Below are 25,541 nucleotides of genomic sequence, written 5' to 3'. Positions count from 1 at the left end.
CTTCAGTGGAATAGCCGAAGTGCTATTTCTAACAAATCTGATCTCCTTAACCTATTAAATTCCAACTTTATTTCTTTGGTTGCTATCTCGGAGACTTGGTTTACTCCATCCACCCACTTTAATGTGGGAGGGTATTCCTGTCTCCGCGACGATCGCCCGGAAGGTTCGGGCGGCGGTGCTGCCCTTTTTATTAAAAAATCCATATCATTTTCCCCAATAAATAATATCAAACCCCCCAATGCTGACTTCCAAATGGTTGCAGCTAAAATAAAGGACACATCCTTTATTTCAGTCTATCTTCCCCCAACAGCCCACTTCAATAAACAAACTTGGTTGCAAATTGTAAGTCAACTAAGCCCTCCTTTCTTTATATTAGGCGATTTTAATGCCCATTCCCCCGTCTGGGGTTCTGCTTTCTCCGACCGAGATGGTCGAAGTGTGATGGATTTCCTAGATCAATCCAACCTTTTCCTTTTGAATGACGGATCTCCTACTAGGATCTCACGCCCCAGCACAAACCCCAGTGCAGTGGATCTCTCGATATGTTCTACTAGTCTGGCTTCTCTCTCCTCGTGGGTGGTGTCCCCCGACCCTTGCTCCAGTGATCATTTCCCGATCATCATTACTTATCAAAATTCTTTCTAATCGGACAAGTCTCATATTTCGACAAAGATTAAAACGAAACACACCAAATGGGATGAATTTAACTCTCATATGGACAAGTTCCTACTAAATTCACCCGCCACCGATATATTTTCCGTCAAAGATGATTATAATAACTTCAAATCAATGCTCATAACTGCAATAAATAAATCAAATCCTCCCCCTAAAACTAAATCTCTCAAAAAACTCCCTCCAACTCCCTGGTGGGATGAGGAATGTTCCAAAGTAGTAAGAATTCGGAAAGCTAAATCTCTTTCCTATCGTTACAATATGACTATGGAGAACTATCTTATATACAAAAACGCTGAATCCAATGCCAAAAGGGTATTGAGGTCAAAAAAAAGATCCGGGTGGTACAACTTTTGCAGTTCAGTATCTCCGAACACTCCAATTTCGGAAGTTTGGTCTATGATCCGAAGATTTCGATCCTCCTTCAGTTCACCATCTCCTCGAGCGTCCCATTCTAAATGGATAGATGAATTCTTGGACAAAATTGCCCCCCCTTCTGTTCCTAACTTAGATGAAATAACGCCCATCTATAATACTCCCATGTCTAATCATTGGCTAGACTCTCCATTCACCTTAATTGAGCTAAAAAATGGTTTATCAACAGTCAAGGACTCATCTCCAGGCAGAGATGGTATACCTTACAGCATAATCAAAAATAGTAATGATAATGTTCTAAACCACTTCTTAAGCATCTTAAATAAAATCTTCCAGACTGGTATAATGCCTGATGACTGGAGTTCTCAAATAATCATCCCTATTTTAAAAACAAACAAATCTCCAAATTTTGGATCCAACTACAGGCCAATCGCTCTTTCATCCACCCTCAGTAAAATTTATGAAAAATTAATTAAAAACCGATTAGAATTTTTTGTCGAGAGTAAACAGCTTCTCTCTCCATCTCAATTTGGGTTTAGGAAAAAAAAATCCACTCAGGATAACCTTGCCATCATCAGCACTGATATTAATTTATCAATTTCCAAACAGGAAGTTTGTCTTGCCGTCTTTATAGATATAGAAGGCGCCTTTGACAATGTTTCCATCCCAATCCTGAAAAAAAAACTTCTAGGCCTTGGCCTTCCCCCCATGTTTGTCCAATCAATTATTAATCTATTTCTAGATAGAAAAATTTTCATTGAACTTCCAGATATTTCTTCTCAAAGTAGGTCTATTTGGAAGGGTTTACCACAAGGCGATGTATTGTCCCCCTTACTGTATAATATATACACATATGATATGCATGCCACTATTCCCCCACAAATAAAAATTATCGAGTTCGCAGATGACATAGCTTTCTTCTTATCATCCAAAATCATCCCTCTTGCCGTCAAATATCTTAACGAAGCCATGAATGCCCTTTGCACATGGCTCACGTTACATGGTCTTGAACTTTCAATCCAAAAGACTCAGTGTGTCACCTTCTCAAACCGCCATAAAAACCCCCCCGTTCAAATTTTATTTAAAAATTCTCCAATCTCCAACGCTTCTGAAGTAAAATTTTTGGGAGTAACATTTGATAGGAAACTTAAATGGTCTTCCCATATTAATAATTTAGTTACTAAATGCGAAAAAAATTTAAATATCATCAGATCATTATCTGGCGTTTGGTGGGGAGCTCACCCTACTTGCATTAAGTTGCTTTACAATGCACTTATTCGAAGCCATCTCGACTATGCCTGCCCACTTTTTAGTACTGCCTCAAAAAATGTACTTAATAAATTAGACAAAATTCAATCTAAATCTTTGCGAATAATAACTGTAGCGATGCAATCGTCACCCATCAATTCCCTTCAAGTAGAATGTTCTGATCCTCCTCTTTATTTAAGGCGTCAACTATTTGCTGACAAATTTGTTCTTAAATGTTTAAATTCTAAATGTCATCAGGTTATCCCCAGCGTCTCGTTGTTCATTGACTCAAACCATTCATCTACAATCAGAGCTTCAACTAAACCTATTCCTGACATCTGTAAAAATTTTAAGTCTCTCTCAGAGCTCCACATCATCCAAAATGATCTACTTCCCTTATACAAACTAAAATATAGTCACGTCACCCTATCCCCAACAATATTAGAAGGGATCGGAATCTTTAAAAGTCATTCCAATCTCCCGGCCCGAACTGTCAATAATATGTTCAATGACATTATTTTATCTAAATGGCCCAACTTTTCTCTTTTATTTACTGATGGATCCAAATCTCCCGACTCTCCTAACTGTGGTATAGGTATTAACGTTTACCACAATAATTCTAATGATAGAATATTTCATTCAATTTCAAATCAATTTTCAATATTTTCAGCTGAGTGCATTGCAATAATAGAATCTCTCAAATATATAATCAAAAATAATTTTGAACATTCCCTCGTTCTCTCTGACTCTCTCAGTTCCCTCCAAAAACTTAAATCCAGTCCTCTTCTTCATCCTGATGATCATTTTGTATGCCTTATTCGAGTGATGATAGCATCCATTCAAAGCTCTGGTAAATCTGTAACTCTGATTTGGATTCCTGGACATGTTGGTATCATGGGTAATGATATTGCGGATGCCTTGGCAAAACAAGGAGCGTCCAACCCTGTTGTTACCCTCGTAAACCACATTCCCTTATCTGACATTTTTTCCATCATCAAAGAAAGATCCCGCAATGTTTGGTCAGAGTATTGGCACATTGCTAGTCAATCCAAGGGAGCCTGCTATGCCTCAATACAAAGGACTATACCATCAAAACCGTGGTTTCAGCGATTCCCTCATTTTTCCAAAAAAGAAATTTCTTCACTCATTCGAATGAGGTTCGGTCATTGTTCCGTTCCTTCCCATCTTTTTAAAATTCACGTCCTTGACTCCCCAGATTGTACATTCTGTGGTCTAGAAGTGGGAACTTTAGATCACATATTTTTTGGTTGTCCCTCTCTAAACAAATATCCTCTCTTCTATCAAGCCTTAACTAAAATTGCCTCCCCTCCATTCAACATTTCATCTCTTTTAAGTCTGAACTCGACTCCAATTTTCATTATAATTTTGAAATTTGCCTATTTAAATAAAATTAATATTTAAATTCACCTTTCAATACACCTTTCTCAATAATTTTAAATGATGGCCAAGAACACCCTTGAAGGGTGAAAGCCAGAAATAATGGAAAAAAAAAAAAAACTAATTTGGGACACCCGCCCGCAGTATCCCAAAGATACTGGGTGCATTGGCATAGCGACGTTAATCAGTTCTATCATACAGGTGTCCGGTAGATGGTCATCGAACCACTTCTTAAAAACCTCTGTGTCACGATTGGCTGCTTTGTTGACCACATTCCATGTACTTTTCTCAAATATTATTTCGGTGTCGTCCGCGAAAAATAAAAGTTTGCCTTATATTGCTAGATTATACATTTGATTAACATTTTATAATTAAGAACAAAATTAGGTCCAATACAGTTCCCTGGGTGATTCCGAACATTCACCTGAAGTCTCAGCTTTGCTTAGTAAGTTATTAATATATCTGAGTCAGATAACTTTGTAACCAACATCTAACCTTAATGACAATGCCAAATCCAGTAAATTTTGTAATTCATTTTGAATGTGAATAACTATCAGAAGCTTTTCGAAAATTAATAAAAATACCTAAAGCATAGTAAATAGATAATGTAAATTCTGCATTAAAATCGTACATTCATAGTTTCTCTATAAAATCAAATTGGTAAGGACTCATTATTCTATTCAGTTGAATGTATTGCATAATTTGTTTTTAAACGACTTTTTCATACATTTTTGCAGTAATAGAGACTAGAGAAGTAGGTCAATAATTTGATATTTCGTTAGGGCCAGCTTTAAAAATAGGTGTTACAATTGATTTTTTATGAACTTATATATATAATGTGGACAATTTTAGAATTTAACCTAAATTTTAGATTCAAATTGATAAGGCCCCCTTACCCTAACCACCCGGAACTTTTAAAATGAAAGAAAATTTATGATAATAGGGTAAGAGTATAAAAAAATGTGCGTCTAATATGAAATTCATGAAAACAATTTCATTCACAAGATTGGGAAAATGGTATGTCGTTAAGCAAAGAAGGGGTAAATTAACACATTCTTGGCGGGAAACGAGAAAACTCGTCATACGTCCTTTTACAGTAAGACGCGGGAGACGAGTTTACTCGTTTTGTTGCGCAAAGCGGTAAGGAGCGGGAAACTTGTAAACAAGGGGTTCTAAATGGGTGTGGGGTAATGTGTTTTCTATTGTCGGCGGTAACCGATCTGTCTACCTGTCAATACAATGAGTTTGAAACACAACAAAAAAATAAAATCGCTGTCGCGTATGTTCCGCTCACAAACTACGCAGTGAAACGCGGTACATGTGCAAGTTTTGCAATGTGCCCCTGCATAAAGGAAAGTGTTTCGAACGCTATCACACATTGAAGCACTATTAGGTTATAGTTTTTTTTTTTATATGTATTGAAAATTTCTAAACAATCTTGTAAGTTTGTATGAATAAAATTCGATATGTTATTTCAATTGTGAAATGCTGTTTTTTCTATGATTCCCGAGAAAGTAGAAAGTTTTTGTTCATAAAAAAGGGAATTACATATATTTAGGATCTTGGTAGTGTGACAATGAAAGATGATGATGTTTTTGTTGTCACAGCGTTTATTGGGAGTCAGAATAACATATCAGTTGAGTTGCGCAGTTGGGAGATGGCTCTGGATCGATGATGATGATGATGACAGTAGGCGTAGACGACGATGGCGGCGATGGAGTCGTGGAGACCGGCCTCGTTGCTGCGTTTAGCACTGACGAAGACGCAGTACTCCAGTGTGAACGAGGTAGGCAAAGGTGCGATGGACTGGTCTGCAGATGAGTGGAAGATGCTGACCGGCGAATGCCACGGGGATGAGGCGCAGACTAAAGTTATGCCAAGTTGGACTTGTTGACTGAAGTGATGATGTTCTTAGGTCCTCCACCGCTTATATAACTGCTGATTCCTTTGTTCTTGTCTTCCACGGGTTGGAGTAGTATCTGGACTTCGAACCCGCAGGATCACTGACTCGGTTCATTGTATGAGCATTTGCATCACCCTGTATGCAAACAGCATCAGTTTATCAGTTCTTATCAGCAGTTTTACGTATCGCAGGACCGATATTTTTATTGAAATTGAAGTTTCGTAAGATTGATTGCTGTCTCAGCTTTTTAACTCGTGCAGTCTGGTTATGATATGATGACCCTAGGAGCGGTGACGTAACCGCTACATATACATTGCTAATTAAATAAATAGAGACATCTTTTTAAAGTAAAACGCTGAAATTTTCATCGAAAAATATCAAAGGGATAATAAGATATGAATATTTTGCGGAAAGTCTAATTTTGGCGCTAAAATTTAAAAAAACACCCCCGCTTCGCCCCCAATTTGGCGGTAACCCGACCATATAGTGTTAAATAATATTTTGAATTTTATGTGAGCATTTATCTATAGCCACATTACATCCCCGTGTTACATTATGGAACGTATGCACTTGCAAATCGAAAAACGAGCCGATCTTTGAATTTCGGGAAAGGAACGATGCACCTTCAAGCAGCGTTTTGCGCCATTTGGGGTTGCTTCGTTCCTTTCCCATGAATTGAGGTTCGAATTCAGCTTGGCAGTTTACTCGCGTATGTATACGTAGTATTATATTACAACAATATTTGTGTTACATTACATCAATATTACAAGCCCACAAGTTTAGTGGCACTAACCGCTGTCCGTCATTTGGCTGCTGGTGTCATCCTCTTGGTTCCCACTCAAGCCGAAGCCGAAGCAATTATCATGTATAATGCAATTCACCTAAATTCACCTTCGACTTGAGTGCAATCCAAGAGGATGAAACCAGCAATTAAATGACGTACAGCGATTAGTAATACTAAACTTGTTGGTTTGTAACACTGTAACGCCAACAAGTCTAAATCTATTTAAGTCATCAATCATCACTAAAAACATTCCATCTGAACAACATAATTTCTCTACACCTTCATTGAATACTTTAAACACAATTAAACTCAAATAGACTGAACTTTTCTAATATTTCTTCTTTCCCTTTCATCTTCTTTCCCTTATCTTCTATGTATTTCTTCGATATATTTACACTTCACCATACCCACATTTTTAATTTTACACCTTGCAAAATCGACCATATGTACGGTTGAAAGAAAGGGTAACTATATCGCCACTCTGTTGGGCAGTGTGATGGGGCTGGTTAAGGTAGGGCCTGCAGGAAGGAATTTATTAATGCGGGTGTTGAATAGGCGCGGATCATAAAAAAGGAAAAATAGATGTCGGTGGCGCGTTCTGCATGCAAGCCGCCCTACACAAAAACTTGTCGAAGAAACGCCACATTCTTCAAGTCACGAAGTGCGTGTATTAATTTATATTTCTATTGGATTAACTGTAGGAAACAGTATGTACCTATAAGCTGTATACTATGTATTTTACGTTTTATATTTATGCAAAAAATATTTTTTATTTGATTTTGCATCACAATGTCAAGAATAGGTGTAAAAAATCATTTTTTACCCGCCCAGTACATCCAGAATTTTGTGTTTGTATAACCATAAGAATAATTATTCGTCTGCATATAGTTATGTATTTCTACAACATTCAAATAACTTTCTTCTGTCCTCTGCAAGTTCCACGCCCCACTGGCATACATGAGAGTTGGAATCGAACTCCATTGCGGACTTTTAAACAACTCCATTCAATTGCAAAAGTATTTATTTTCAAAACATGTTATAAAAAAGACACATATAATTGTAATGTATCAACATTAGTTAATTTTAATGTCCGTAAGAAAGCATTACTAAATCATGAATCGGAGGGGGTTTCGGCAAGCTGGGCCGTTAAACAATAGGAACAACAGAGACTGCCGGGGGCTGGTTCTTGATCACCGTCTTGTCGGTAAACGTCACAATGACCTCTGTAACCTTCATGTTAGGGGTCAGAAAGTTGGCAAGGGTATCAACTTCTGCTCCTCCAATACGATCAAACGGATAGCCCATGGCCTGCTTATCAGGGTACTTTCTGTCCTGAATACCGCAATAACTGTCTGCGTCGCTGCAAGCTCCAGTAATATCTTGCACAATCTTGTCATTCTCGTAGTCGGATACCATGGCAAACAAGTCAAAAACCATGCCCTTTGTAGTTCCTTTCGGAATCAGCATATGTTGAGGCCAGCCGCACCCGCAGAAGTTGAAACCGGTTGAACCAGGTTCCTCGTCCATTGGACGACCTGCATCTACGTTCCGGAAAGTCCTCTCATAAGGAATGGTCACAGAAGAATCTAATGAGCTTCTCTTGATAACATTATCACCTTGCTTCAGGGTTACTTTAAATCTGTCCAATTCAATCATGAGATTTTTCTGCTCATTATATTTCATCACCTCACCCTTGTCGTTCAAGCGTGGAGCCATAAAGAGACGCAAAGTTCCGAAGATTCTCTTCGGCGTTGCATTGTTAATCTTAACTTCAAAGTTGAACTCCTCGTGCTGAAGATGAGTAAACCGAACAAAGACTGGACCACGAGGGGCAAAGTCTATTCCACGGGATAAATCAACATCACTTTGTTGCCAGAATGTAAAGAAGTTATTTGGAGGTTTGGAATCAACGGTTATTTGTAACTCTGTCACCCTGACGCCCGTATAGTCCAACTGAGCCTTAGTATATTTGGGAAGCTTGTTCTTGTGTCGTAGGAATATATCGTTAATGTTGTTATGCCAACGGTAGAATATAGGATCCCTCATGGCCGTCGTAGTATCTGACATAACTGCGAATGATTCCAAAAATCTGTTGTCTGGATCATGACACGCCGCTACCAGAACATGTCCAAAGTTGTGCAGACTTCCGTAAAGCCGGGGATTAGGTGAGAGCATTGAAGCTTCAACCATGTCACCTAAAATGTCAATTCCCTTTTCCTCGTTGAGAGGTATTTGTTTTCCTTGTCTGTCTATGGCAAAACCTTGAGTAACAGCCTCATTAAGATTCTTTGTCCACAACTCGAGGTCTGAAATTTTCACAGCGAGCTGGTCTTCAGTACGATTGACATCACTCAGTGAGGTATTAGCTTGTCTAGATGGCCATGCGCGACTTGCAATCAGAACTTCCAACTTAGGGAAATATCCTTCAACAATGGGTTCACGTAAATTGTTGTAGCTTTTGACCTGAAGCATGTTATTGCTGATACGCTCTGCGTTGTACCTGGCCAAAACCTGTTGGTGCATGTAATAAAACAATTCCCCCCTTCTGTCCTTGGCAACAATGGACCGATCGGAAGCAGCGAATGGATAAACCAAATGCCAATGCCAGTGATGGAGGTTAATGCCAAGATCTTCACGGAAATACGCAGTAGCCTGTTCCGGCTCCTTAGCTGATGCTGTAAATTCTCTTGGAATAACAATTGGCTCTCGAACAGCCTTTGGTATCATCACTGCTTCCTGGCGAGTCAATTGAAACACGGTGCCATCAACAAACTTTCCCGGAAAACATTGCAGAAAATTGGGAAGTGAAACTTCCTTCGTGTCTGGCCTGTGCAGTAGTGCAACTGAGAGACAGTAGTTGAATAAGTATGGATTAAGTCTATCGTGGCAGTAAGCAGCAGTTGCTATCAAATCTTGCACGGTCTTTGCAGCCATGAATATATCAATTAGCTTTCCAGCGATGTCTTTGTGCTTGGGAACGAACAAGCTGAAGGTATCATTCTTCCCTATTTGCATGGGAATGGTTAAATCTGGAACACTTATATTTCCTATTGGAATATTCATTCTTCCAGGTTTGGCGAATCGTTCCTTGATTTTGTCTTTTATGATCCGCACTCGTTCATTGAGATATCCATCAGGTACTTCGAATACGCAGGAGGCATTGTCACCTCTCGGCATGATGATAGGCTCAGTTGGCCTCTCGAACATCAGTTGCAGTATTGCATCCGGGGGAGTAGGAGTAGTTGGAGTGACGGGGACGGTAGAAGGCTTTGGGGCATTAGGAGAGGTAGGAGTCGTAGGGCCTGTCGGAGTCTTTGTAGAGGTGGGCGGTGTTGGCTTCTTTGGAGGGATAGGGGCTGTTGGTGCCTTTGAAGGATAAGATGTAGCTGGGGCTGTTGGGGCTGTTGGGGCTGTTGGGGCCGTCGGGGGCGTTGGCGCCGTAGGTTTGGTGGGAGTAGTCGGCATCTTGACAAGATATAACTTTCAAGCAGTTGTAGAACTGATCCACTGTCTGAACTGAATAAAAAACACTAGGAGAATGTAGTATTTATATTCTGCGAACGGCGCTCAAAGCGGTAGTGCCTCGTGCAATTTTTTACATTCCTAGATATCTTTATGCTACTCGTAAATTGTAAACAAGAACACGACCCACCGATCGGATTATTTTTCGGGCGTTGCGGTGTAATACGCCAAAATAATATTTATCAATGATAGGTTATCAGTTGTCACACTTACAACGGAGGTATCGCCATTTGTGGTGATATTAGTATCTGTTTATTACGTTCTAGGTATAATGAATAACTTTATACCTTGGTCCTTGGCAAGAAATTCACAAATACCGGGTTGTGAAGTTTTTAAACCAAATTTATTCGGAAATATAATCTTATGGATTGTACGAGCATTTTAGGTATCCTTATTAATGACAGTAATGCGTTGTTTAATGAGAAGACCTCTCAACTCTACTCTACTGCTTTATGAGCTTAAAATTTACTATTTAGCTCATAAAGTAAGTTCCACTTTTATGAATTGTTTATTAATATCGAAACAGGTCTTCTTAATTGACAAAAAAATTAAATTTACCATGTAGAGTAGAATGTTTTTTGCAATTGCAATTATTGGCAAAATATCATCTTTACAAAAGTCGAAATCCTGTACCTACTTGTTAAACCCTGACAAAAAAGTGAACTTTAATATTCGTACGTAGTCCATTTTTCGATTAAGCAAGTTTTTTTTTTACTCTGTGGTGTTTCATATTTTGTATCTTGATGCAACTGTTATCGGCGTATATTTTAAATCATCCTTTTTTTTAAATTTAAAAATGAGTTGGCAAAACCAAAAACTTTTTAACCGCCAAACAAATAAGATCCGAAAATATATTTTTTTTATTTTCTTATTTTTACTGTTGCAGTAAGATTATTATTACTTGTTACCTTGATATCGTTGTTCGTTTAGTTTTAGTTTATTATTCTTCATAACTTATTATTAATTCACAAGCTCTGAAATCGTATGTATGGCATCAATTAATAAAATTAGACCTAACGGCCCAAAGCCAGTGGGACTGTGATATCTTCAATAAGGGGAATGCTGAGAGGCTCCAATCCAATCTGGCTTTATCCAAAGAAGCGAATTTAGCAGTCCACAATGGAGTGCTGGTACCTACCCTGATGTATGGAAGTGAGGCATGGAACTGGAACATGGAAAGGGTGAAAGTAGATTGAATGCTGTTGAAATGAGATCCCTGAGGCGTATGTGTGGTAAAATCATGTATGATCGTGTGAGGAATGTGGAGATCCGCAAAGAGTGCAAGGCTGATGTAAGCGTAATGAGTAAGATCAAGAAAGGGACGCTTAGATGGTTTGGGCATGTAGAGAAAGAAAGGAGTGTAAGGAGAATATACGATGCAAATGTGAATGGTAGCAGAAGTCGGGGACGCCCGAGGAAGACATGGCACGAACAAGTGAATCAGATACTTGAGTCGGGCCATGTCAAGAGCTAGAATAATAGAAGAGTATGTATGAGACAATGTATGAATGTGAATGAGGCAAGAAGTGTGTGCCAAGACCGAGTTGTCTGACGGTCCGTCCTCTCTGCCTGCCCCTGCGGGGAAACGGCGTGATGGTTAGATAGTTAGTTAGTTAGCTTAGAGGCTGAAAGAAGCGGGGCGGGAAAGAAGTTTTGGTTATAAATGGTGATTACGAAAGTTGAAAATACCTGGCTATTCAGAACTAGTAACTAAACATTTCAAACGCCAATTTAAGCAATCTTTCAATTTAGAATGCTGATCTCTTGCTAGCACGTTTATATGCAGGGTATCCAAGTGTACAAACTTCTCGATGTTATTCTATTATGATGGTAGAAGTAAAACAGACAATAAATTTTCGTATATATAACGTTTTTCCCCCTTATAGAAATATTTTTCCATAGAAGAATATTTATTTTTTCATACAAAAAATTTTACTTATTTTTTACCTAATTTTTGGATTGTCCAACAACAAAATTTTTTTCTGTTTTAGGACATTGAAAAACTCTTTTCTTTGTTAAAAACGTACTAGTTAATAAAAAAAATCCAATTTAAGAAATATATATTTCTCAAAGAAAGTTCATTCAGGACATCAAACCTATATATTTTGTTTTACATCAATTCATGTACATAAACACAACAATCCGATAATTTTCTAAATCTTTTAACAAAATGGCAGTTCGGAACTACAAGTAAATTACTAAATCTAAACCAATTTTATCGTTAAGAGATTAAGGCCGCATTTAAGTGATGGGATAACCAGCGTAATAACATCCAGCAAACAATGCAAATGACGTCGTAAGACTTTAAAATACAGGGACAATAAAAGTATGCAAATCTCACCCTTCCTTATAATGGGAAACTGTTCTTCCCAGAAACAAGGGATCGCGGAGCAGTTTATACAAACACAGGATATCTCTATATCTACATATTGTTTTAGCAAAGGGACGTTATATCAATGATTTGTTAATTATTATTAGTGGGAGTTAAAAAAGGTGGGACAGTTTGGTACGGCCGCCCCGGGAACCATTTATTGATAACCAACACCTCGGCCATAAGTGATCCCAAGTGGTTTGCTACGTTTGGTGAATTAGCATGGGTCCTTTCCTTAAAAAGGAACCTCCACATAACATCCCGAAAGATGACATAGGGTCTCCTGTGTTGGGTTAAAGTAAAAAAAATCTTGTTGCCTTTTGGCCATCTTGATGAGAAATACGTTTGTTTTGGGGTTACATATAAATAAATAACTTTTTGTCATCCATTTTAGACAAAATGTATTTATATGCGAGATTCGAGCATTAGCTGTTTGCACCACTAAAGCAATATGAAATATATCTCTTTTTTTGATTCTTCTACTATCGGAGACTGACAATCAACCAAGCAATTTTTAAAGAACATCTCAACCTCTCAGCAATCACACGAGGATAGTACAATACTGCTTTGTCCCAGCTCCGGATCCACGGTCCTAGTGTGAACAGTAGTTTGGATTACAGGACAATGAATCGACCAGATAACAAATTCTTGAATTTGGTTAGTTTGATTTAGCAGATTGCTTTATTCTTTTAGAATTTAATTTATGTAGCAACTTTGAGAAATCAATAAAAAATCTTTTTATTTGTTACCCCATCCACCCAATGAGAAGATTTTGTTTTTCTTGTTCCCTCTCTTATCAGAGGAGGGCTATCATCATCATCGATAGAAAGTGGCAGAAAGGAATCTAAAACGTCAATAAAATCATTTTGTAACTGAAGAAAGATACACTTGATCCAATTATTGTTATTATCGACACTATTGTATTGTCTAATGTAAGGTCCTCATGCGATCCCAACATTAGTCATGAAAGTTCGAAGCTATGAGGAGTTTTATTATATCCCTCTATTTTGTTTTTCATCAAGCTTCCCTTTGACCAGGCGGTAGCTGGTGTCCTTGAATTTAATGTTTGCGATATTGCTAAAATTTGGCAGATTTCTTTATTTTTTGTAATATAATTTATATAGTAACTTTGAAAAATCAATAAACAATCTTTAAATTTGCTACTCCATCCACCCAAGGAGAAGATTTTGTTTTTCTGGTTCCCCTCTCTTATCAGATGAGGGCTATCGTCACCATCGATAAAAAGTGGCAGAAAATAATTGAAAACCTAATGAAATCATTTTTTAACCAAAGAAAGATACACTTGATCCAATCGCTGACGAACTTAGGAAAAATAAAATGACCCTTCACGTCATCCTTCATTTCGATCAACCCTGGCCGGAGTCTGCTATTGTTGATTAGCCTCACAACACCTAGGCACCCATATCTGTCATCCAGGTATTGTGCATTAATGGTCAGCCATCAATAACTGGACAACGCCCCAGAAAACGGAACGAAGATGCTGAATAATTACTGTTTTCTTTGTAACGTATATTTTTTTTTTACTGTTTCATTGTATTAATATTATTATACTATTCATCTTTGTTTTGCGTCACCACCATAATACGGGCATTTGACTGGTTTGGTGGATCCAATTTTAGTTCATACTAATACTAAATCAAGGAAATCTTCATCAGCTAGGCTGCAGCTACGAACAACATAGCAGAACTGTAGTTGTACTAATTTTCATTCGATATTCAAATGTATACCTAGCTGTTGCTGGTAGGTTGTATCCGTAAGTAGGTTCCTCAAAATAACTAGAAACTTACTAGGGTTTGCAAATACCCCACCTTTTTCAATAAGGTACAAGTTTTTTTCATTATTTGTATCTTTGATGCCAATATATTATAAAAACACATCGAAAAGGTAACATACTAAGTATTTAATAGGACTTTTCGTGTCCATTATCTTTATTTTTTCACTATTATAATTAGGTAGTATTTTTGGGAAATTTTGATGAAAAAAAGATCGTAAAAAATATAAAAACACAACTGTCAGTGACAGGACTCTCTACAGTCATTTGAGATCAATAATCTTTGGTACTAGTAATATTATAAAAAATAAATTGAAAATGAAACGTTATAAGATTTATGCATAAAAGCGGAAAATGCTCTCTCTGCTCACTTAATCAAATCATGCTTTTGGTATAACTTTATTCTTTTTTCAATCTCGCAATCCCGTAAACATAGTGGTTCGAACTCCGCTAGATTCCGTGGTCGAAGAGTAAGACTTTCGACTAACATTCGGAGGTCAGGGTTCCAATACCAGCACCAATCCCAGTTTATTTTATGTTAATTTAAAATGATACATAGTATATTTGCTGCACGTTCCAGAGTGTAAGATACTATCAGTGCCTCCTGGTGTAAGACCACCATTCGGAATTTATGCGTTTGCTTGAAATGACCAGATCTGAATAGAAACACACTTCCCTGACTTCCACTCCCCCCATCTCCTTCCCCCCCACTATCGTCAGCCTCACAACCTACCCCAATTAAGGATGCTTTAGTCTCACTAGTTTTTTGCAGTTGGGAGTCTTTAAAAAAGATATCTACGAAAAATAAGATCAATAAATAAATAAATCGTGATTGCCGCCCCCAGAATATGCCGCTCGTGTGCGGTGCACTCCCTGAACACCCGTTTACAGCGGGCCTGTCCTGATGAATCCTACCCCGATTAACTTGATAAACGTCAAATTTTTCTTCGTAAAAACTTTAGTACATGATTAAAACAAGTTTCTTGAGATAGCTAGTATGCCCAGCCGTGATTAAGTTAGGTAGTACGAAAGTACTGTGAAGTTATGATAGACTTAAGAAGCCATGAAACATTACACAGATATAGGCAAATAATTTTATAGAGGACATGTTGAAATAAACTTAAATTTGTGAACACCGGAAGATGAAATAATGCGAGCATTTCAAAGATCGCGTGTCGCGATTGGCTGCATTGTTGAGCACATTCCATATAGTCCAGTCAAGTTAAACATGAAAAGGGGGTTGTGCTTGCAAAAGTTTCAGTCATTTTGAATTTTTTATATGTTGTTAAGACCTAAACCAGTATTAAAAAAAAATTTTTGCAACTTCGAAAGTGCTGTGCAAGCGGCGGTGGACCTAAAAAACCAGGAAATTTTAGGATTTTTTTCAGTTTTTGCTCAATATCTCAGTAAAAGAAGGGTCTGACCGGTGTAATTGTTAGACATACTTTTAAAGTAGACTAAATTTTCTATAATTTGAGACCAAAGCAAGCCATACACAGCCATTAGTTTTCAAGATACAGTTCTTCAAAAATAGGCAATTTTTTCCAAAAAGTGAAATTATTTCGAAATGGTCACTTATTTTGTAAAATAATTTCTAAAATACGCATCCTACGTCAAATATTATGGGTAATAAAGTTGTTGTAAATTTAATAAGCTTTTATTTGAAACTAGATTGATATCTGTAGACTAAACGGTTCTCTCAAAAATGGCAGATAACCAAAAACAGTCATAAGTGGGTTTTGGGTGAAATGCAAATAAACTGTTCTCGCGTCTTTTTATGGTTTTATTGTGCTCTGAAGTAAATCCATTAATCATCGTGGGTTTATCCTAGGGTTATAATATAATTACGACTATTTCAAATTTCAAATACCCATTAGTACCTAGACCCATGGGTACCCATACATCTTGACTGGACTAATATACTTTTCTCAAATATTATTTCGGTGTCGTCCGCGAAGGATAAAAGTTTGCCTTATATTGCTAGATTAAACATTTGATTAACATATAATTAACACATTAAAAATTCTGTTCACATCTCTCGTTAGAAGTATTCTAGAATACAACTGTACAATTTGGTCACATGTCTTTAATAATCACATTAATACCATTGAAAGAGTCCAACGCAAACTTTGGAGGTGTATTAATTTTAGGCTTGGAATTCCTTTAGAAACAATAGATTTTGATTTCTTATTATATTCATTGAAATTGCTTAAGGGCCGGAATTCCGATATTCTACCGATTTATATCATATTTCCTTTGAACACTTTAAGTATCTAAGTTCTTAAAAAAATATATGCTATTTTTCAAGATATTATCTGAATACATTTAGGGCCGAAACGTTAATTACATAAAATTCCCTCGATAGAAAAAAATTGCAAAGTATGCTCCAAAAATTATTATTTACACATTTGTTTCTGTTATATTTCAAGTTACAGGTATGAAAAAATTCACATTGCTTTTTTAAATGCTACTTAAGATGTGTTTAAAGAAATTTTTGCCTTATTGTAAATAAGTCGTGTTTAATTAAATATTTTCACAACTGTCGCTTACGCCTATTGCTTTTAAATCATATTTATTATTGCCCGCTCGCTCTGACTTGAAGATTAACCTATCTTTCTTTGAATACTTCATTCGCCGACTCGAGGGCTTTGGGGGCAGACGTGTCGTTCAACGTTTTATGATCTACAGACATGCGATTACGTGCAAATATTTGAATCTATTAAGATAATTTTTACGCGTGTAAAGTTTATCAGTTAATAAATATTGTTTTTTCAAAGATGGGAAATACACGAAAGACATCCCGTATTTCAAAGAAAAAATGATATCTCATAAAATTATATCCAATCTAATAGGTGAGAAGAAAAAAATACAATTTTTGATTTATAAGCTTATATTTATTATAAACGATAATTTACTATAAAAATTAATAATTCATATTTTATTTATGTATTGTGTAGTAAAAAGTTTAAAAAAATTTTAATTTTATTTTTTTCAGAATACGTACTTTGGGAAATAAAACTAATTCCAATGCATTAGAAATTACTGGGTAAGTTTTTATTAATTTATTTTGCTTGTTGAGGATTACCATATGATCGTGATTTATTTGTGAATTAACTTTCTACGTACAAAAACACATACGTCACTTTACATCTGCTCTAATGATTGACACTGCAACGATATTCGAAATATAATATAATATGTAATAATAATATATGGGCCATCTGTTTCAAATAACAATACTTGAACGTGGAATCCAGAAAAATAATGAACGTTCGAGCGAAAACAGTTATTGAAAGTTCTGAAACTGTGGGGAATTTAATTTAGTTCAATGATGTTATTTTTTTATGTCGGAAGGAGGCCCTGTAGAAAATAATTTCTCTCAAAGCCTGTGTCATCTTTGAGAATGCTGTATAGAGGGTCTTTTTTGAGGAGGAGGGAGTGAACCTGTCCTGAATGTCAACTGTACAATTTCTACCCAGAATTAACTTTATTGTACGTTTTTTGACTAACCGTACCTAGGTGTTCTATTTTCAATAAACTCTTTAATTATGTTTCAGATGTGAAATCTATACTCCGCTACAGAATGTTTTGCCCGAGTCTTGTAAAGATGTTAAAGCACGGAGGTAATAATAAAATCATTTGAGCTCTTTACTGTTATTTAAAAGGTCACTTGAAGTGCAGTTATAATCAATGATTTTATTTTTTTCTAGCTTCCACGAACAATCTGAAAAGGCATTACCTAAGGATTATACTCTTAAGGAGAATATAGAAAATGTAGAAAGGTGAAACGGATTTAAGATTTTCGATGAAATTATTGTGTTGTGAAATATTTATTTTGTTATTTATTACTTTATTTTTTTTACAGTTTTTCTGATGTACGTGTCTACGTAAACAAGAATGTACAATTGAAATCCATATCGGATCATCCTCCTTTTGGATGCGGATTTGGAAATCTTATTGTCATATCTGAGAAAAGATTTGGCCTTATGTTCAAAATACTGTTTGAATGTAACATGTGCCGCGCCAAATTTACAGTCAACACATGCGACCCAAAACCTAAACATACCATGGACGTCAATGTAGCAGCAGTATCGGGGATGAATCCTGCAGGAATTGGACTTGCTGAACTATCCGAACTTTTGACGGCTGTTAACATACCCCCGATGTCCCAAAAATTGTTCAACAAGAAAAATGTGTTAGTGTCAAGGGAGTGGGAGAAATGCGCGTTAGTCGCCATGACTGTAAATTTGACGCGACACATGTCACACTCCAACAGTTTTTTTGACGTTAGGCCAACTCTTTGCTCAGATTGACGATAAGGTTTCCAGATCCGCATTTCGCTCGAAGCATGTTTAGGGTAATAAGTTTATAGTTTAGGGTTCGTTCACCGTATTTATGGGAACATTTCGGAACCACCAATCCTTCATTTTGAGTGAATCTTGTTTTTGTGATTAAATTATATTTGACAATTTAAACATATAATATTTAGAGAAGTTAAAAATAAAATTGAAAGTTCACTGAAAGCTTAAACTATTAAAAGTAGTAATTTCATAAAAATGTAAATAAATAAAGCCCCTTTCACATTTTAGAAAATAATTTTATGTTGCATACATGTTTTATTACTCTTTATAATTATTGAATTGTTTAAATGAATAAATAAATAATTACAAAAAGGTCTTCTGATTTGTAAGTCCTTAGGAGGCACTAAGGGTCTTTCTATCTATTTTTATAATATAGTAAATTTGATGAGCATAAAAATGTAAGCGTGTATATAATTTATATAAATGTACAGAAGTAGATATTACATGTGTATAAATATTATACACATGTGACCGGTCAGTGGTTGAGTGGGCATAGCACTTGGGTCTCACCCGAGCGTCGCGTGTTCGATTCCTCGGCTGGCTAAGTCCTCCATCACAACACAAGCAACATTTTCGGCTTTCTGTGGTGGTAGTAGGAGATTTTCAAACATTGTTGGGTTATTCGTAACCCGGGAATATTTGTCTTTCTTTAAAAAAAAAAAAAAAATTATATTACGCATATTATACAAGATGTTGGGGGTAAAGTGCATAAACTTCGGGAGGTGATTTTACTTGATAGTACAAGTAAAAAAGAAAAAAACTTTTTTGGAATTTCAACGTTTTAAGATAGTTTTCGGGTAAAAAAGTTTATTTTTTTGTAAAGAAAAAAAATAATTTCTTCTACGGAAAATAAATTTTTGTGGAAAAATTTTGGAAATTCGAAAAATTTCCATTTCTTTTTTACTTCTACTAGCATTTAGAATTACCTCCTGAAGTTTGAGCACTTTACCCCCGGACACCCTGTAAAGATAACCATATAAGAAAAACCTTATTGATATATAAATATTAATAGATTTTTTAAAAGTTATAAATTTACTTTTTTTAAAGTATTTTAGTAAAGTAAAGTAATTTTTTATACGTAACAAAATTACTTTTTTGTGAAATTTAAAAAAAAATATTTAATTAATTAAATCCGTAATAAACCCATATTTTGAGAACCATCTTCATTTTAACATTCGTTCTAATTTGCTCGGTGCTAACTAAAAATGGGTTTGTTTTTCTAAAATGGCAATAGATGTCGGTAATTTGATTCCGTCATTTAAATTATTATCCCCAAAACTATTCCTAATACGAATTCAGATAGTGACACCTCTGTCGGATTCTTTTAAAACTAAATATTGTTTTTTTTGTAGGTGTTACCCAAATCTAAATTCTTTACACGGAAGGCGCCCTCTTAAGTTAAGTGAGAGAAGAAAAAAAAATTATCTCATATTTTTATACAAAATTATAAATTATCAGTTGGATAGCCTTGACATATTAATGTTGATTTAATTTCATGTACCTACCATTAGATCAAGGTCTTCTAGTATGTATTATTGTGACAATTGCACCACAATCTCAGGATATAACTCAGTTATAAATAGATTGCACACACTTTATGATTTATGCTTTATGGAACTTTTATGCTAAAATCGCAGATACTTTTAATATTCCCCTTGTAAAGTATAAAGCTGCACTAATAACACATTTTAACGCCACTTATTTTAATGAGGTCACTACATAACAGGCTATTGTCATTGCTTCATTCTGGACTGTTATTTTATTTGTTATGTTTTAACTAAATTTATTTCTTTAATTTTTCTCATCAAAATTTAATACTGCACTATGTATATGTAAAAAAAATAAATTAAAAACTTTGAATGTAAATGGCACTTGTGCCGTAAATTTTAAATAAATAAATAATTAAGAACAAAATTAGGTCAAAGAAGGTTCTAGGGGTGGTTCCGAACTTTCGCCTGAAGTCTTAACTTTGCTTAGTGAGTTATTAATATATCTGAGTCAGATAACTTTGTAACCAACATCTAACCTTACTGACAATGCCAATACCAATAAATTTTCTAATTCATTTTGAATGTGAATTACTATCAGAAGCTTTTCGAAACTTAATAAAAATACCTAAAGCATGGTAAAAAGATAATGTAATTTTTACATTAAAATCGTAAATTCCTAGTTTTTCTATAAAATCAAATTGGTAAGGACTAATCATTATATTAAGTTGAATGTATTTCATGATTTGTTTTTAAACGACTTTTTCATACATTTTTGTAGTAATAGAGACTAGAGAAGTAGGTCAATAATTTGATATTTCATTAGGGCCAGCTTTAAAAATAGGTGTTACAATTGATTTCTTATGAACTTATCTATATAATGTGGACAATTTTAATATGAAATTAATAATAACAATTTTATTCAAAATATTGGAAAAATGGTATTACGTTAAGCAAAGAAGGGGTAAATTAAATATTAATATATAAACATTACATTTTCAAATCGAAACGCGAGCGAACTTCGAATTCGGGAAAGGATGAAACGATGAACCTTCAAGCGGCGTTTTGCGCCATTTGCGGTTGCTTCGTTCCTTTTCCCACGAATTGAGGTTAGAATTCAGCTCGGCAGTTCGGCTCGCGTATACACACGTAGCATTACATTACAACAATATTTATGTTGCATTACATCAATGTTACAAACCCACAAGCTTAGGGCACTAATAGCTGTCGGTCATTTGGTTGCTGGTGTCATCCTCTTGGTTCGCACTCAAGCAGAAACCGAAGCCATTAACATTTATAATGCAATTAACCTAAATTTATCTTGGACTTGAGTGCAATCCAAGAGGATGACACCAGCAACCATATGACCACTAAACTTGTATAAATATTTTATATTTGATTTTGCATCACAATGATACAAAGGAGTAAATAATCATTTTTTACCCGTCCGAAGTACATTCAGAATTATGTGTTTGTATAACCATAAAAAATATTATTCGTCTGCATATAGTGATGTATTTCTACAACAATAAAATAACTTTCTTCTGTCCTCTGCAAGTTCAACGCCCCACTGGCATACATGAGAGTTGGAATCAGAACTCCATTGTGGACTGTTATACAACTCCATTAAATTGCAAAAGTATTTATTTTCAAAACATGTTATAAAAAGACACATATAATTATTTAATTTATTAAGACACATATATAATTGTAATGTATCTACATTATTTAATTTGAATATCCGTAAGAAAGCATTACAAAATCATTAATCGGGAGGGGGGGTTCGTCAAGCTGTTCCGTTAAACCACAGGAACAACAGAGACTGCCGAGGGCTGGTTCTTGATCACCGTCTTGTCGGTAAACGTCACAATGACCTCTGTAACCTTCATGTTAGGGGTCAGGAAGTTGGCGAGGGTATCAACTTCTGCTCCTCCAATACGATCAAAAGGATAGCCCATGGCCTGCTTATCAGGGTACTTTCTGTCCTGAATACCGCAATAACTGTCTGCGTCGCTGCAAGCTCCAGTAATATCTTGCACAATCTTGTCATTCTCGTAGTCGGATACCATGGCGAACAAGTCAAAAACCATGCCCTTTGTAGTTCCTTTCGGAATCAGCATATGCTGAGGCCAGCCACACCCGCAAAAGTTGAAACCGGTTTGACCAGGTTCCTCATCCATTGGACGACCTGCATCTACGTTCCGGAAAGTCCTCTCGTAAGGAATGGTCACAGAAGAATCTAATGAGCTTCTCTTGATAACATTATCACCTTGCTTAAGGGTTACTTTAAATCTGTCCAATTCAATCATGAGATTTTTCTGCTCATTATATTTCATCACCTCACCCTTGTCGTTCAAGCGTGGAGCCATAAAGAGACGTAAAGTTCCGAAGATTCTCTTCGGCGTTGCATTGTTAATCTTAACTTCAAACTTGAACTCCTCATGCTGAAGATGAGTGAAGCGAACAAATACTGGACCGCGAGGGGCGAAGTCTATTCCACGGGATAAATCAACATCACTCTGTTGCCAGAATGTAAAGAAATTATTGGGAGGTTTGGAATCAACGGTTATTTGTAACTCTGTCACCCTGACGCCCGTATAGTCCAACTGAGCCTTAGTATATTTTGGAAGCTTGTTCTTGTGTCGTAAGAATATGTCGTTAATGTGGTTATGCCAACGGTAGAAGAAAGGATCTCTCATGGCCGTCGTAGTATCTGACATAACAGCAAATGATTCCAAGAATCTGTTGTCTGGATCGTGACACGCCGCTGTTAGAACATGCCCAAAGTTGTGCAGACTTCCGTAAAGCGGGGGATTAGGTGAAAGCATTGAAGCTTCAACCATGTCACCTAAAATGTCAATTCCCTTTTCCTCGCCGAGAGGTATTTGTTTTCCTTGTCTGTCTACGGCAAAACCGTTAGTAACAGCTTCATTAATATTCTTTGTCCACAATTCGAGGTCCGAAATCTTAACGGCGAGTTGGTCTTCAGTACGATTGACATCACTCAGCGAGGTATTAGCTTGTCTGGATGGCCATGCCCGACTCGCTATCAGAACTTCCAGCTTAGGGAAATATCCTTCGATAATGGGTTCACGTAAATTGTTGTAGCTTTTGACCAGAAGCAAGTTGTTGCTGATACGCTCTGCATTGTACCTGGCCAAAACTTGTTGGTGCATGTAATAAAACAATTCACCCCGTCTGTCTTTGGCAACAATGGACCGTTCGGAAGCGGCGAATGGATAAACCAAATGCCAATGCCAGTGATGGAGGTTAATGCCAAGGTCTTCACGGAAGTACGCAGTAGCCTGTTCCGGTTCCTTAGCTGATGCTGTAAATTCTCTCGGAATAACAATTGGCTCTCGAACTGCCTTTGGTACCATCACTGCTTCCTGGCGAGTCAATTGAAACACGGTGCCATCAACAAACTTTCCCGGAAAACATTGCAGAAAATTGGGAAGTGAAACTTCCTTCGTGTCTGGCCTGTGCAGTAGTGCAACTGAGAGACAGTAGTTGAATAAGTATGGATTAAGTCTATCGTGGCAGTAAGCAGCAGTTGCTATCAAATCTTGGACGGTCTTCGCAGCCATGAATATATCAATTAGCTTTCCAGCGATGTCTTTGTGCTTGGGAACGAACAAGCTGAAGGTATCATTCTTCCCTATTTGCATGGGAATGGTTAAATCTGGAACACTGATATTTCCTATTGGAATATTCGTTCTTCCAGGTTTGGCGAATCGTTCCTTGATTTTGTCTTTTATGATCCGCACTCTTTCATTGAGATATCCATCAGGTACTTCGAATACGCAGGAGGCATTGTCACCCCTCGGCATGATGATAGGCTCAGTTGGCCTCTCGAACATCAGTTGCAGTATTGCATCCGGGGGAGTAGGAGTAGTTGGAGTGACGGGGACGGTAGAAGGCTTTGGGGCATTAGGAGAGGTAGGAGTCGCAGGGCCTGTTGAAGCCTTTGTAGGTGTGGTTGGTGTTGGCTTTTTTGGAGGGATAGGGGTTTTTGGTGCCTTTGAAGGATACGATGTTTTTGGCGCTGTTGGGACTGCTGGGGCCGTCGGGGGCGTTTGCTCCGTAGGTTTGGTAGGAGTAGTCGGCATCTTGACAATATATAACTTCCAAGCAGTTGTAGAACTGATCCACTGTCTGAACTGAATAAAAACACTAGGAGAACGTAGTATTTATATTCTGCGAACGGCGCTCAAAGCGGTAGTGCCTCGTGCAATTTTTTACATTCCTAGATATCTTTATGCTCTAGGTAAATTGTAAACAAAAACACGACCCACTGATCGGATAATTTTTCGGGCGTTGCGGTGTAATACGCCAAAATAATATTTATCAATGATAGGATATCAGTTGTCACACTTACAACGGAGGTATCGCCATTTTCATAAATCTTTAGCGATTACTTTTGTGGTGATATTAGCATCTGTTTATTACGTTCTAGGTATAATGAATAACTTTATACCTTGGTCCTTGGCAAGAAAATACACAAATACCGGGTTGTGAAGTTTTTAAACCAAATTTATTCGGGAATATAATCTTATGTATTGTACAAGAATTTTAGGTATCTTAACTAATTAATGACAGTAAAGCTTTGTTTAATGAGAAGACCTCTTAACTCTACTCAACTGCTTTATGAGATTAAATTTTTTTATTTAGCTCATAAATTAAGTTCCACTTTTATTAATTGATTATTTATATCGAAACAGCTGTTCTTAATTAAGAAGAAAATTAAATTTACCATGTAGAGTAGAATGTGTTTTTTTTATTGCAATTATTGTGAAAATATCATCTTTACAAAAGTCGAAATCCTGTACCTACTTGTTAAACCCTGACAAAAAAGTGAACTTGAATAATTCGTACGTGGTAAATTTTTCGATTGAGCAAGTTTTTTTTTTTACTCTGTGGTTTTTCATATTTTGTATCTTGATGCAACTGCTATCCGCGTATATTTGAAATCACGCTTTATTTTCAAATCTAAAAATAATTTGGCAAACCACAAACTTTTTCACCGCCAAACAAATAAGATCCGAAAATATTTTCTTTTATCAACGTTATTTTTACTGTTTGCAGTAAGATTATTATTACTTGTTACCTTGATATCGTTGTTCGTTTAGTTTTGGTTTATTATTCTTCATAACTTATTATTAATTTAATTTTTATTCTTGTTTTATGTGAGACCGCACAATAGACCTAACGGCCCAAAGCCAGTGGGACTGGGATATCTTCAATTAGGGGAATGCTGAGAGGGTCCAATCCAATCTGGCTTTGTCCAAAGAAGCGAAGTTAGCAGTCCACAATGGAGTGCTGATACCTACCCTGATGTATGGAAGTGAGGCATGGAACTAGCAAAGAAAGGGTGAAAGTAGATTGAATGCTGTTGAAATGAGATCCCTGAGGCGTATGTATGGTAAAATCATGTATGATCGTGTGAGGAATGTGGAGATCCGCAAAGAGTGCAAGGCTGATGTAAGCGTAATGAGTAAGATCAAGAAAGGGACGCTTAGATGGTTTGGGCATGTACAGCGAATGAGCGAAAAAATGAAGAATATACGATGCAAATGTGAATGTTAGCAGAAGTCGGGGACGCCCGATGAAGACGTGGCACGACCAAGT

The 25,541-nt window shown here is 36.6% G+C and overlaps 1 long non-coding RNA gene and 2 pseudogenes across 1 annotated transcript; 1 reads left to right on the top strand and 2 right to left on the bottom strand.

Annotated features, from left to right (window-relative positions):
• Window positions 1-7,395: 7,395 nt before the first annotated feature.
• On the bottom strand, window positions 7,396-9,886 carry LOC149419305 (phenoloxidase 2 pseudogene; annotated as a pseudogene).
• Window positions 9,887-16,718: 6,832 nt separating this feature from the next.
• On the top strand, window positions 16,719-17,828 carry LOC149419304 (uncharacterized). Its single transcript, XR_016302874.1, has 4 exons — window positions 16,719-16,917; window positions 17,061-17,111; window positions 17,623-17,688; window positions 17,776-17,828. It is a non-coding gene; the product is annotated as an uncharacterized LOC149419304 (long non-coding RNA).
• Window positions 17,829-21,522: 3,694 nt separating this feature from the next.
• Window positions 21,523-24,063, bottom strand: LOC149419303 (phenoloxidase 2 pseudogene; annotated as a pseudogene).
• Window positions 24,064-25,541: the final 1,478 nt, after the last annotated feature.

This window comes from Hesperophylax consimilis, chromosome 12 (genome assembly GCF_061612785.1).
Source record: "Hesperophylax consimilis isolate HC1 chromosome 12, BYU_Hcon_1.0, whole genome shotgun sequence".
NCBI classification, from domain to species: domain Eukaryota; kingdom Metazoa; phylum Arthropoda; class Insecta; order Trichoptera; family Limnephilidae; genus Hesperophylax; species Hesperophylax consimilis.
The sequence above is the reverse complement of the archived record's forward strand: the minus strand, read 5'-3'. Positions and strand labels throughout refer to the sequence as shown.